This window comes from Pongo pygmaeus, chromosome 10 (assembly GCF_028885625.2).
Source record: "Pongo pygmaeus isolate AG05252 chromosome 10, NHGRI_mPonPyg2-v2.0_pri, whole genome shotgun sequence".
NCBI classification, from domain to species: Eukaryota; Metazoa; Chordata; class Mammalia; order Primates; family Hominidae; genus Pongo; species Pongo pygmaeus.
The window spans coordinates 38,312,581-38,327,647 of record NC_072383.2 but is presented as its reverse complement, the minus strand read 5'-3'; the positions used below and the strand labels follow the sequence as shown (position 1 = coordinate 38,327,647).

General features: G+C 35.7%; 1 protein-coding gene across 4 annotated transcripts in view; it reads right to left on the bottom strand.

The window, feature by feature from the left end:
• CNTN1 (contactin 1) overlaps positions 1–15,067 on the bottom strand; it is a 382,939-nt gene that overhangs the window by 232,340 nt on the left and 135,532 nt on the right. The window contains exon 1 of one of the 4 annotated variants that reach the window (XM_063672631.1): positions 14,544–14,662. The exons of 2 other annotated variants lie outside the window; for them this stretch is intronic. The gene's annotated coding sequence lies outside the window, so the exon portion shown is untranslated. Of the gene's footprint in view, positions 1–14,543; positions 14,663–15,067 lie in introns of those variants that run through there. One more of the 4 variants, XM_063672630.1, reaches the window with a different exon arrangement.

Below are 15,067 nucleotides of genomic sequence, written 5' to 3'. Positions count from 1 at the left end.
TGCTTATATAGCCTTCAGGTATGTGGTATTATGTCATTGCATAAAATCCCCCTTTTGCCTACGTTAGTTTGAGACACATTTTCATCATTGAAAAAAAGACCGACTACTACAGAATTCATCTTACATTTGATTGTACATTAAACATAACAAGTCCCTAAAAGTCTATTAATTTGATGGTGTGACAAATAATGTCTTTGTATTAATAATTCATGTGATCTTTTATACAACATATATTTATTGAACATCTACTATGTTCAGGGCACTGTGCTAGACACTAGGAATACAAAGATGAACAAAGCAGATTGTTGCCCTCCATAATCTTCAATCTTACACAGAAGACTCTACCAGTTAATATTTATTTTTGCTTGACAGAGATAGGAAGGAAGCAAAAGTGTCTGAAGCATCTCCTCAGGGAAACTAAAAATTATTATTTTTTCTTTTACAATGATTATTGATACATAAGTTATATATATTATGGGGGTACATGTGATAATTTGATGCCTATATACAATGTGTGATGATCAAATCAGGATAATTGGGATACCCATCACCTCAAACATTTATGTTTTCTTTTGTGTTGGGAACATAGCAAATCTTCTCTTCTAGCTATTTTGAAGTATACCGTAAATTATTGTTAACTACAATTTCCTATTTTATTATTGAACACTGAACTTATTCCTTCTACCTGCTATCAACAATACATTTTTTAGAGGAACCAATAACAAGCTAATTAATATGAATTTATTGAAAACTTGTTCATCAAGATACTCACCGATATTTCAGCAGGGTACATGCAACAAACACCTTGTAAAATGTAAGTATTTCCTCAAATGGCACTTTATTCTGTATATGCCAGTCACATTTTCCATACTCAAGCAAAGTGACCTTTTTAACTTAGATTAGGGTTTATGGGTGGCTTATTTTTCAAATTATATTTGACTTTCTCCTAATTAAAAATATCTTTTTATTTATTTCTTTTTTTTTTCTGTTTAAGAAATTTGTACAAATTTACGGGGCAATGAATACTTTTGTTACATGTTTATAATGCACAGTGATCAAGTCAGGGCATTTGAGGTATCAATCCTATGTGGAATAGGAGTGGTGACAGTTGGCATCCTTGTCTTCTAGTTATTAAGGAAAAGGCTTTCAGCTTTTCCCCTTTGAGTATGATGTTAGCTATGGGTTTGTCCTATACGGCCTTTATTATGTTGAGGTACATTCCTTCTATGTCTAGTTTGTTGAGAGTTGTTGTCATAAAGGGATATTAAATTTTGCCAAATTTTTTTCCCGCATCTATTGGCATTATCATATGGTTTTTGTCCCCCATTCTATTAATGTGGTGTATCACCTTTATAGATTTGCATATGTCGAACAATCCTTGCATACCTGGTATAAATACCACTTGATCAAGGTGTATTATCTTTTTGTTATGCTATTGGATTTATTTTGCTAGTGTTTTGTTGCAGATTTTTGTGTCCATGTTCCTTAGACATATTAGGGATTTCTTGTTGTCTTGTGTTCTTCTCTGGTTTTGGTATCGGGTTGATGCTGGCCTCATAAAATGAGATAGAATACTCTCATCTTCAATTTATTGGAATGGTTTCAGGAAGGTAGTTATTAGTTCTTCTTTGTATGTATGATTGAATGTAACTGTGATTCCATCTGGTCTAGGGATTTTCCCATGTTGAGAGACTTTTTATTACTGATTCAATCTTGCTACTTGTTATTGGTCAGTTTAGGCTTTCTACCTCCTGATTTAACCTTGGTAGGTTGTATGTTTCTAGGAACCTATTTCCAGTTTTTCAGTGTATAGTTGGTCATAACAGTTCTCTGATGATCTTCTGTATTTCTGTGGTATCTGTTGTAATATATACTTTTTTATTTCTTAGTTTGTTTATTTAGGTCTTTCTGCTTGATTAGTCTAGCTGCAGGTTTATCCATTTTGTTTGTATTGAATAACCAACTTTTTGTTTTACTGATCCTTTGTATTGTTTATTTAGTCTCTATTTTATTTAGTTCTGGTCTCATTTTTATTTTTTTTTCATCTGCTAATTTTGGATTTGGTTTGTTCTTGTTCTCTAGTTCCTTTAGGTGCATTGTTAGATTGTGAATTTTTCTGCTTTTTTGATGTTGGCATTTATTGCTATAAAATTCTCTCTTAGCATTGCTTTTGCTGTACCCTATGGGTTTTGGTATGCTCTGTTTTTATTTTCATTTGTTTCAAAACCTTTTTATTTTCATCTTAATTTCTTCGTTGGCTCAATGTTAATTCAGGAGCTTGTTGTTTACTTTTCAGTGTTCCTCTTGGTATTGATTTCTAGTTTTATTCCATTGTGGTCTGAGAAGATACTTGATATAATTTCAATTTTTAAAAAATTTGATGAGACTTGTTTTGCTGCCTCACTTATGATCTATCCTGGAGAATTTTCCACATGCTTATGATAAGAATGTATATTCTGTCATCGTTGGATAGAATGTTGTGTAAATGTCTATTATGTCCATTTGGACTAAAGACTAGTTTAAATCCAATGTTTCTTTGCTGATTTTCTGTCTAGATAATCTGCCTAATGCTGAGAGTGGGGTGTTAAAATCTCCCACTATTATTCTTTATAACCTCTCTCTCTTTAGATCTAGTAATATTTTCTTTATGAATCTGGGTACTCCAGTGTTGAGTACATGTATATATAGAATTGTTATATTCTTACTGAATTCATTCCTTTATAATTATATAATGACCTTTGTCTTTTTTTAAAACTGCTTTTCAGTTAAAGTCCATTTTACCTGATATAAATGTAGCTATTCCTGCTTGCTTTTGGTTTCCTTTTATGTGGAATATCTTTTTCCATTCCTTTACTTTCAGTCTATATGTGTCTTCACTGGTAAGGTGAGTTTCTTATTAGTAGCATATAGTTGGTTCATGTTTTCTAATCTATTCAGCCAGTCTATAACTTTTAAGTGGAGAATTTAGTTCATTTCTATTTAAGATTATTATTGATATGTGAGGCTTTGTTCCTGTCATATTGTTGTTTTTTGGTTGTTGTATATATTCCTTGTCCCTTTCTTTTCCTCTTATTGATACTCTTTGTTTGGTGGATTTCTGCAGTGGCACTGTTTGAGTTTTATCTCTTCCTCCTTTGCTTATTATTTTAACCAGTGATTTTACACTTTTACTTGTTTTCATGCTGGTGAATGTTGTTCTTTTGCTTTCTGGTTTAGGACGAGCATTTCTTGTAGGACTGGTCTAGTGGTTATGAATTCCCTCAGCATTTGCTTGACTGGGAAAGACTTTATTTCTACGTCATTAAATGAAGGATAATTTTGCTGGATATAGTATTTTTGACTGACATTTTTTTCAGCACTTTGAATAGATCATCCAATTCTTTTCTGGCCTGTAAGTGTTCAACTGAGAAATCTGCTTTTAGTCTAATGGGGTTCCCTTTATAGATGACTAGATACTTTTCTCTTGCTGTTTTTAGGATTGGCTTTTTATCCATAGCTTTAGACAGTCATACTATAATGTGCCATGGAGGCGCATTTGTATTTTATCAACCTGGGGATTGCTAAGCCTCTTTTATCTGAATGTCTAAATCTTTTGCTAGATTTGAGAAATTTTCATCTATTATTTTGTTAAACAGAGTTTCTAATCTTTTTGTTGTTGTTTCTTCACCCTTGGAGATATCAGCAACTTGACTATCCAATGGTTTCATGTTGTCTCAAATGTCAAAATGGCTTTGCTCATCCTTTTTAAATTTTTCTATATTTTTGTCTGACTGCATTATTTCAAAAGACCTATCTTCAAATTCTGAGATTATTTCTTCTGCCTGATCTAGCTTCCAGTTTTGATACTTTCAAATGTATTTTGTTTTTCCTTCAAAAAGTGCTTCAGTTCCAGAATTTCTATTTGTTTTTTCTTAAGGAAAAAAAGTATCTTTGGTAAATTTCTCATTCATATCCTGGATTGTTTTTTCTGATTTCTTTGTATCATTTTTCAGACTTATCTTGTGTTTCACAGAGTGTTTGAAAAATAAATATTTTGAATTCTTTGCCTGAAATGTTGAATTTTGTTTCGATTAAGATCTATTACTAGAGAATTACGGTGTTCCTCTGGTGGTGTCACATTTCCTTGCTTTTTCATGCTTCATGTGTCCTTGCATTGATATCTGCACATATGGTATAACTGTTGCTTCTTCCTATTTTTGAATTTACTTTTGTAGGGGAGAACTTTTCCTAAGGATATTTCTATGGTGTTGTTCGGGTAGGTTACTTTGACTTTGATTCTAAGTGTGTCTCTGTATAATTTCTTTTGCTACATACAGCATTAGTGATGCCTGTCATTTTTTGGTGAGTTAGGGTGTGAGTATTAGTGGAGGCTGTGGTGAAGTTATGCTGGGGACTGGGATATCAGGTGGGCCAGTGTTCAGGCCACAGTGCTGGCAGCAGTGCGGTGAGCTTGCCTATTTTTGTTCCACTGGGTGATATACACAGGTACTTTTGTTTGCAGTTACTGGAGGGCTGACTCTTGAACCTCCAGATGTCTTGCTCAGAATCCAGTAGTGGCAGCAGTAGACCAAGTGGGTGGTCAGATACTTGGACATTGGGCAGCTGGTGTGGCATGGAGGATGGCAATAGCAATGGCAGAAAAATTCTTTGGGTCTCAGTTGGTGTGCGTTGATGTTGATGGTAGCAGCAATAGGCTAGACAGGCCCATTTCCAGGCTCACAGATGGCACTTGAAGTGCCAGCTGAAGTGGTAGTGGCTGGGAGTTTAGAGCCAACTTCAGGATGCTAGTAGGAGTGCTCAGGTTCCAGAGTGGTAAATTGGGTTGGGCCATCCCCAAGGCCACATGCTACGTGCTCTGTCTTGCAGGTGCAATGCCGGGCTGGGTGGCCTTTTGCTCAGTACCCCGAATGGTGAAAGCAAGCACCAATCATTGTGGGTGGGGTAGGGTAATCCTCAGGTGCCAGGTGCAATGCTCCGGGGAGAAGCAGTAGCAGCGATGCTGAGACCCTGCCATTGGAGAGGGTGGGGTTATCCTCAGTGGCCACAGCTGGTAGAAAACACAGGTCTGTCCCATACTCCACCACTACCAGTGGTAGCCCGAGCCTAGCTCAGGCCCTAGCCCTGGCTACAGGAGTGTCTACCCAGCTGGCATCCATGTCTCAGTGTCAACTTGCATCCTGCTTGTGTCTCAGTCTCTGTCCTAGCAGTGCTTGCTTCCTGGCAGTGGCCACTACAGCCCACACCTCACTTGCTTCTTAGCCTTGGCTGCAGGAACATTCTCGGCTTGCTCCTCAGTCCCATCAGGGACAGCCCAAGTTTCCCTAACACCTCAGGCTCAACGCTGCTGCACCCCAGGACAACAGAAGCCTGTCAAAAGCTAGGTTTAAAAATGGCAACTTGCTGTAGCCACTTAGGTCTCAGAAAGGGTGTGGGACCCAGTGCAAGCTCCCTCCCTGGAGCAGTTACTTTCTGCAGTCTATTGGCAGCTCCCTATGATAGTTTCAGGGGTTGAGAATAATAAGGGGTTCTCCTATAGCCAGGACTGCATAATTCCATGATAGTGATGTGGGCCATTGGATGTGTCTTGCTCACCTACTCCCTGGGCTGGGAAGTCACTCCCAGCTTCCCGCTGATTCTGGGCAGGCAGACTGTCTCTCTCTCCCTTCTCCTTCCTGCTTTTGGTGTTTTTGTCACTTCCCTATTGAATTCTACCACTCTCTCTCAGGTAATATATTCAATATGTGACTGTCTATACACTATTTTGGTTTTTAAAGTGGAGGAGGCGGGCATGAAAGGCTTCTAGTCAGCCATCTTGAGGCCCCCCTCCATCTCCTAATCAATAGCATCTGAATAAAAATTAACATGCAACGTTGTACTGGCCCCATTATATACATTTTAGTTAAAAGGAAAGGGAGATGAACAATCTAATGAATATAGGGGTTCCAAAATATCACTGAATATATAAATGCATTGACATTTAAAGTTTTCTGCAAAGTGCCAAGAAAATTTAGCAAAATTATGGTGATATGGAAGAGAAACTTTAATCTCCTAATCCTGAACTAAAGAGTTTTAGTAATAGTGTAACATCCATCTTAAAAGTGAGGATATCATAGTCTTCTGGAGAGGATTAAGTGAGATGATACTTAAATAATTATCTCAACACCAAACACATATTTGGCTTCCTTTCAAATTGTGTTCATTAAAGACACGTATCTTTTTTAGTCTGAACCTCTGAAGTTTACAGTCAACACCATTATTTTATAACAACAATGAATAAACCATTATACAAATACTTAAATAGTGTAAAAACTATCCTATGTATCTTTTGTTTTCTTCATTGAGGAAGTTATCCTTGATGTCCTCTCCTGATTTTGGTTAGAGCCCAACTTATATGCACTTATTGTACATACTGTGTACCATTATATTTCGCAGAAAGTTTGCTCCTTTCTTTTCTCTTTTTCAATAGACTGTTTCGCCCATGGCAATGGGAAAAATCTTCCCTTTGCATGACCATTGTACATAAAAGAGGCTTAATAAATATTTACTAATTAATAAATCAGTGTGTTCCCTAACCTCAAGAGATTTACAATTATAGAGGATGATATACACATATATTACATGAATATAATATCATTGCATCTATTAAAGTGTACCATAGTATCTGATTTTATATATATATACACATATATGTGTATATATATACCTGTATACATATTATATGTATTATAATATATACATATATGACTATATATACATATATACGATTATATATTATCATATATGTGTATATACCTGTATATGTACGTGTATATACACCTGTATACATATACATATATATGCATATATATATGTGTATATAGATATATAGATATATATACCTGTTCATCCACCAAAATATAAACTCTGACGAAAAGGTTCATATCTTATTTATCCTTGTATCCCTCAGTGTCTGGCCTAGTGCCTGGCATATGTGTGGAATTTGCCTCATCAGGTTCTTTAGGAAATTGCTCCAACTTGTGTGTGTGTGTGTGTGTGTGTGTGTGTGTATAAATAGCATTTAGAATGTCGGAAGACACTGCTACTAGCCTGTGCTCAGAAGTTTAATTCAAGAGATTAAAGTGCCAGCTAAAAAAATTCACTTGAAAAGAATATTCATATAACTCAGACAACCCTTGAGATAAATGATCCCTGATTCTGTGTGTGGGATTGACAGGAATACAGATATTTTAGAAATGATCATATTGGCAGTAAAACAACACAGTTTCAGGCATAATGGCATATGGGCTTTGGCTAGTAAAATAGAAAGTAATAGAGTGGCCTGAGAAATATGGTTGACAGTACCAGAAAAATAAGTTTATAGGCTAGATGGAAGAATAAAAAGAATGTTAATTTTAAGCTTATAATGTGGCAAATTGAAGTATCTTCTCTGCTAAGAAACCATGTAATTATCTGAAGGTCAATCAGAATGGTCATATTAAGCCAAGTCCTTCCTACAAATATTCCTGGGTATGGTACTTTCTATCAACCCATAATGACAGCTGTCATTTAAAAAGTGCATAACTGCACTACACAATTATACTAAGTGCTTGCAAGTATGAATAATTGCCTAAGAATATGGTGATTTAAGGGTAGGTAAGTCTGAAGGCAGAAGACAGACCAAATGACTTGTAATGGTCTTCTTTATCCTCATTGAGACACTGCTATTATCATTTTTAATAGACAAAAACAACATAAGCTATTTTTATAAAGATCATCTTCACATTTGCCATAGTCTGGTAAATTCTCTTTTTTGAAAGGAATTAAAGTTCTTATTCTCCACTTCTACTATGCATCAGTATTATTTTCCAGCCAGGTCCCCATAGCCTCATACATTAACCAAGGCAGGGCCAGAGCTCAATTTATAGGAAATCCAAAACTAGGACATAAAATAAATTGTATACTCATAGTAATTTTATAGAATATATTTATTTAGTGGTAAGCATCCTTAAATTTTATACTAAAATTTTCCTTCTATAGAAGATGATCATCATCTTATTTATCATCATTTATTCATCATCACTTCTAAGCACTTTAAAAGATTATAATAAAAGTCATTTCCTGAGGTTCAAGCAAAGGGACAAATTGTAGTTGTTTTCTATTGTTCTTGTCTATTTGTTCTGGAGCTTGGGTGCCCTCATACTGATCTATTTCTTTTATTACTGGTTCATCTAATTCACTTATTGGCTGCCTATCCACCCAGTTCTTCAATAGATTCTTCTGCTTGTCACCCAGCGGCTCTCCCTGCCAACTGATATATCATCTTCCATCTGTTTAAATTCCTATGTTCTTTCTGGCACAGCTCCGCCTCCAGATTCCCTCCCAGCCACCTACCTTGCTGCCCTTCCATCTGCTATCATGACTAGTATCTTTTCTAACCTATTCCCAACCTAAATAGTCATCAATTTGCCACTTGAGTTTTTCAAAAGTTTATTTCCCAAAGGGCTATTACGATTACAGTAATAACTTACAAAGCAATCTAGGAGTAGAACAGGTGAAAGGGCAGTTAATGGCCGTAAAAATCAAACATGCATTTAATATTTGAATTATTCTACCTCTTAAAATCGTTTACTGTTCTCTTCTTTCAGTGATGGTGTTTTAAAATAATGGAGTGCACCACCAAAAGACAATATCTTGTGATACATATTCTTCAAAGCACGGTTTTCTGTGTGGTCTAATTCTTGTTAGTCTTCTGCTTAATTGCATTTGGTTCATTGTTCTAAAGTTTTGCATTCACTGATTAACAATCTCTCCTTGGACACTGTTCTCAAGAGAGTGCAATTCAATTCAATTTGTGGCTTAATGTAACAGAATTTCTTTTTGTTAGGATGTGTAGTGTAGTTCCTCATCAGATATTAAAGACATTATGTAAACAAAACTAGCATTTGGTAGTTACAGTTTCAACATTTCTATATTCAAGTAGTATAAAGATAGCATTTTCCCTCAGCATTGATTTCGTTGTTTGACAAAGTAAATGCTTGTTTCCATGCAGTAGATATGACATACTACAAGTTAAAGCAATCTCAGGAAAATATTTAAAACTTTAGACTTACGTATCTTGACATAAGACTGAAAACTTCTAATTGCCCATTCATATTTCTAGAGGATATACCCTCCCTTTATCAACCACAACTTGGAAAATAGTTAAGCTTATTTTTATAGGAGATTCACTCAGAATTTATCCTTAAATTCAAAATAAGTTAACAGTTTAGTAAAAAAGGTGATGATTTTTTTTTTTAAGAAAAAAGACTTGGCTAATTTATTTCATGTCCTGGGAATATAATATTTCTATTTATGTTAGTTTGTATTAAAATTTAGAAGATTTTTAAATGTTTATTTTAATGTAGGTTTTATTATTTAGGTTTGTTAAGGACAACAGATCTGGAGACAACTGTCATTGAAAAGATAACTTGTTGGCCAGGTGCAGCGCCTCACGCCTGTAATCTCAGCACTTTGGGAGGCTAAGGTGGGCAGATCACCTGAGGCCAGGAGTTCAAGACCAGCCTGGTCAACATGGTGAAACCCCATCTCTACTAAAAAATACAAAAATTAGCCAGATGTGGAGGCACATGCCTGTAATCCCAGCTACTTGGGAGGCTGAGGCAGAAGAATTGCTTGAACTTGGGAGGTGGAGGTTGCAGTGAGCCTAGATTGTGCCATTGCACTCCAGGAGGTTGCAGTGAGCCGTGACTGTGCCACTGTACTCCAGCCTGGGCAACAGAATGAAACTCTATCTCAAAAAAAAAGATAACTTGTTAAACCCACCGATCACCAGAGCAAATGGCACAGCACACCATGAGGAGGAACATGGAGAAGAACTGGGGCTGGTCAGCAGGCAGAGGGAGAGAGGGGAACTGTGTGATTTTCACCAGAATGAACAGGAGCAGGTAAGTGTTTAGGATTGGCTAGTTTGAAAAATTTCATTTGTCACTTGTCTGGTACGTGTCCCCGGGGTGATTAGCCAAGTGGATAGTGGCCCAGAGTGTGAGAGCCCAGATAAGGAAGGTGGTTGTAGTGGTGGGGCTCTGGATTGGTTGGTTGGCATTTGAAAAGTGTACTCAGGGGCAAGTTGTATACTAACTCCAGTAATCAGCTAACACCTAGGAAGGGTGGTCCTTCCAGGGTCTGCAAAGCTAAAGTATCAGAATACAGAAAATAAAAGACATGGTTAATACAATACAGTTATGCATCACTTAACTATGAGGATACATTCTGAGAAATGAGCAGTTAGGTGATTTTGACTGTGGGAACATCACGAAGTGTACTTACGCAAACCTAGATGGTCTAGTCTGCTACATACGTAGGCTACATGGCATAGCCTATTGTTCCTCGGCTGCAAACATGAACAGCATGTTACCGTACTGAATACTGTAGGCAAGTATAACACAATGGTAAGTATTTGTATATCTAAACATAGATAAAAGGTAATGTGTTGCTCTTTGTCATTACAAGGGCTACCCTATCGCTAGGCAACAGGAAATTTTCTGCTCCATGATAATCTCATGGGACCACTGTCAAATACGCGATCAAAAAGTATTTATGTGGTGCATGACTATTTAATTTAGGATTAGCAGCCATTAAAAAGAAATGCTGAGAATTTATCTGATTCAGGAGTCAGATACTTCTTTATCATTAAATGCCTCCAGTGAGATTAAATAATGTCTGTGGGTGTTCACTGCCTATTAAGTCAAGTCTAAACATGTTATTCTGGTGGCTAAGTTCCTAATAACCTGCCCCCACCTTGTTTATTCTCAACTACACCACCCATCCAATCCCTCTGTTTCAGTACCAACATTAAAATATATAATATTAATTTTAGCCTCCATACTTTTATGCATATTCTTCCTCCAGGTGCCATTTAAAAAATGTTGTGCATAATTCCTCATTTCTCCTATGACAGTAGAACGTTTTACCAAATATTTTTGGGTGCTCTTATGTTTCATCTTTTCTCCCCCTGCATTTGACTTGTTTGTTCCCATTGAAAGCACAGGCCCTTCATCTTCTTTTGCATCTACAAAACCAGAGTACCTAGCAAAACCAAACAAGAGGATCCTTAATAAATGCTTCCTTATTGCACTGAGTTGTCTTGTGAGAAGAAAGAGATGGATGAACAATGAAAGTGGAGTAAAAGGTATATTTACAGTAAGAGGGAATAAATTGGTGAAGCATCCATGAAGCTATATTAAACTGAGGCACTCCTCAGAGTCAACCCTTAAGAGCATATCTGAAAGAAAGATGTTTTGTATGCTAATTACTCAGGGAAAAAGTTTTGAGGGGGAACCAATTTAATCATTTTTCTCGAATAGGAGAGAAAAGAAGATGATATCTCCCAACAATCACTCTTTGTTGTAGATTCATACTTGCAAAAGTTTTCTGTGGATTTCACAAGCTTGCAACTCATCAGGACTGTTTACTGAGGCACCCTATGGGAAATTTTCTTGTTCTCTAAACATAAGCTCTGATTTCCTCAATTTTCATATTAGCTTGCTTTGTTGAAAATGGGTATATTACCTCTCTTCAAATACTTGTAGGCCTCCTAATCATCCATAAGTAATCTGTAACTACCACAATCCTAAGTAAATATAGTATATACATTTAATTATAGGTGTATATGTATATACTATAAGTAAATATATATACTATACATTTACAGTATATATTTATAGTATATACACTGTATATATTTATAGTATATATACTGTATATATTTATAGTATATATACTGTATATATTTATAGTATATATAGTATACTAGATACATACAGTATATATAGTATATGTATAGTATATATACTGTATATATTGTATATATTTATAGTATATATACTGTAAATATATATACTATACTATATATTAACTTACAGTATATATATTTCATATATTTTGTGTGTGTGTGTGTGTGTGTATATATATATATATGTGTAACTACCACTTAGGATTATGGTAGTTACAGATCACTTATGGTAGTTACTAAGTAGAAAACTGGATAGATAGGTAGACAGATAAAGAGTATATATACACTATACTTTCTCCCTCTCTCTCAATATATATAGAGAGATTTCTACTTCAATTTATTACAACATAAGTACAAATATATTTTAGCTCTATCAGTATTTATTCCCTATAAGAAATATTACACCTTTCTACTTTAAAATATTATTGTCAATTATTTCTCACTCTAAGTCACCTTTAAAATTTATTTTTAAAGAAATTATAAACCCTTATATTAGTAAACCTGTTACTTCAGAATTTTTTATACATTGATTTTGAGTCACTAATAATGTATATCAACTAAAATTTAACTACATTTTTCTTTCAAAATCTTATGTTTGATGTTTCAGTACTCTCTCATTCCATTTGCCCTGTTTCCTTTTTAATATATATTTTTGTAATACGTTCAGTCTCCATTTCCAATTATATCTAATACGATTATATGTTGCCATAACAATCACTACCTAAACTCATTTTGGTGCCTCATATATACCAAAGAAGATATTTAAAAATTCTCATCGATTTTTTGTTGGTTCCTCCCAATTGATAGCCTATAAAAATTAATTATAACCCCTGTGGGAAGCAGGAACTGAGCACATCTTATTCCAGATTTTCCTTACATGATCCGGAAGCTATTCTTTATCTGAACAGTACGTCTTTTAAATGAGATTGACTAATGGCTTGGGTTGAGACTAGAAAGAAGACAGAGAGGTTTAGATAAGTATAAGGGCAGTGCTTCTTGAATCCCTTTGTTTATACACTCTCCCCCTGTTAGGCCATTAATTCTACTGCTATGATCGTGTCACCCAGCACAGGAGCTTTTATTCTCCTACTGTCAATTCAGCCAGATCCAACAAGTAGCACTGCCATTCTACTTATTACTCAGAATTTAGTGTGTGTCATTAGGCAATAACTATCTTTAAGTTTCTGCCCCCCTCCATTCTTTCTTATTTTCCTCTAGATTCCATTTTATTAGCTATTAATCAGCCACCTCAGCCAGGAGGCATTTGAGCAGAACTGAACACCATGACTCAGCATCAGGAGACCTCTAAGATATATAGGTAGTAATATCTCCTTCCTTTATTCCCTTCCCTAAGGAAAAACTTCAGGTGTGAGTTTCCTCTTATACCTAAGCTAGATCAGTTTTGAAGATTTAAACCATTCTGTAATGCTGGGAGTTCTGTGCACAACGCCTGGACAACAGGAAACCCAAATAATACAGCAACATTGTAGCAGAATTGAAATGCATAAAATGTAGTTTTCCTGTGCTCTTATTATCATCATTACTCTAAATTTCTTTCTTTTTTAAAAAAAAAAATGATGCTTTTTTTTTCCAAAATATACTTGTCCTTATCTATTCTTGGTCTTGATAGATGATTTAGCAAACACACTTTTAAAAACAGTGTCAATAAACATACACGAGGAAGTAGATATACCTATATATTATAGTGCATATATTATGTTTTATAAACTGTGAATTATAGTATATATGTATGTATGTGTGTGCATATATATTCACTAGTAATATAAATTCACTAGTATATATATTCACTAGTAATATATATTCACTAGTAACGTAAATTGAAAAGTATCCTTGAAGAATTTTACTTATCTAGTGTCTCTTGCTTTATATTTATTAATTGTGTTCTCTCATCCTAAAGAAATGTTTAGGAATTAATCATTTGCCATGATATTTAAGCAAGCAACTTTAATTAACAATGATTTCTGACAAATATACTCATATAGTACTGTGTTTTTCAGTTTTATGGAGTTTTTGTAAATTTTATTTGGATCTTATGTAGTGGGTCCTATAATTGTATAAGGGTTATTTTTAAAACGCCAAGAAATAAAACTCTTTTTTGGGTAAATATCACAACATGTCATCTATCCACACATTTTGGAGTAAGGCATTCTTGACAAGAGGGAAAAACAAAACCAAACCACCACAGGTAGAAGTCAAATGGTTTTGTTTGACAGCAAGGTCTTCCCTCAAGGACATGCTAGTCCAAATTGTTTTAATTCCATCTGCTCCATTTGCATGCAACACAGTATTTGAGTTTGAGTACCTCGGTGCTCTCCTCTGCTTCTGGGAGAAGGATTGAGCATTTCTGGTGTCTACCCACATCTTTTACTAGAATTTGAAAATGTTGACATTAAGGAAATAATCTGAGCCAATGCGATGCCACAGCCGTGCTAAAACTTCCCCACAAGGAGGTAATTTCCACTTATCGATTCAGCTCATTCTCCTGCTGCCCCTCCCCAGTTTGCAGTCTTCTACACATTCGAGCTCTAGTACATTCTTGGAAAGCTTTTGCATGCAAGATAAAATACCCTATGGTCCAATACTATCAAATAGAGAAAGTTACCTCTCATTTGACGTAACAATTGAGAGTCCTGATGCTGGCGTTGCAATACTAAGGTCTGAGTCAACCTTACTAATATGGCATCACCATTATCCTAACTCAGCATATTCTAGTTTACAATTACCTAACCTATAAAAAAAACCTTGGACTTACCTTATGTGTTGACTTATCTGTTGTCCTGGGCATAATATCTATTGCAAATTGTCCATTTGAATAAATACAGCAACAGTTATACCACAATACGCCTCTCTCCTGCAGCAGAAAGCAAGTTAAAAGGACTTCATGCTGTGACCTCACAGGCAGGCACAGCCGCTCCCATCCTTCAGCCAACCTGGGGAGAGCAGGTTAGATGACAGAAAAGCCGGCTGTCTACATAGCAATACTTTCAAATAAAGCATTCCATGCTGTGAGCTGGGAGATTTACATCTTCCAAATTTGGCTGGCCCGAGTCAATGCTGCTTCTATGCCTGAAAATATTAAGCATTTCACTGCAGTCACTTAATGCAAGAAACTATCTGAGGCGACTTCACAAACCCTGTCATTCTGTTCGGAGACTAAAGAATGAGCGCTGCATGCATAATTCATGCATTAAAATCTTCAATGCTCTTCCTGTAGTCGCTGTTCTATCCAGTAATGGGCTATTGATCACCTCACCGCCAAGACAATTGGAGCTCCAC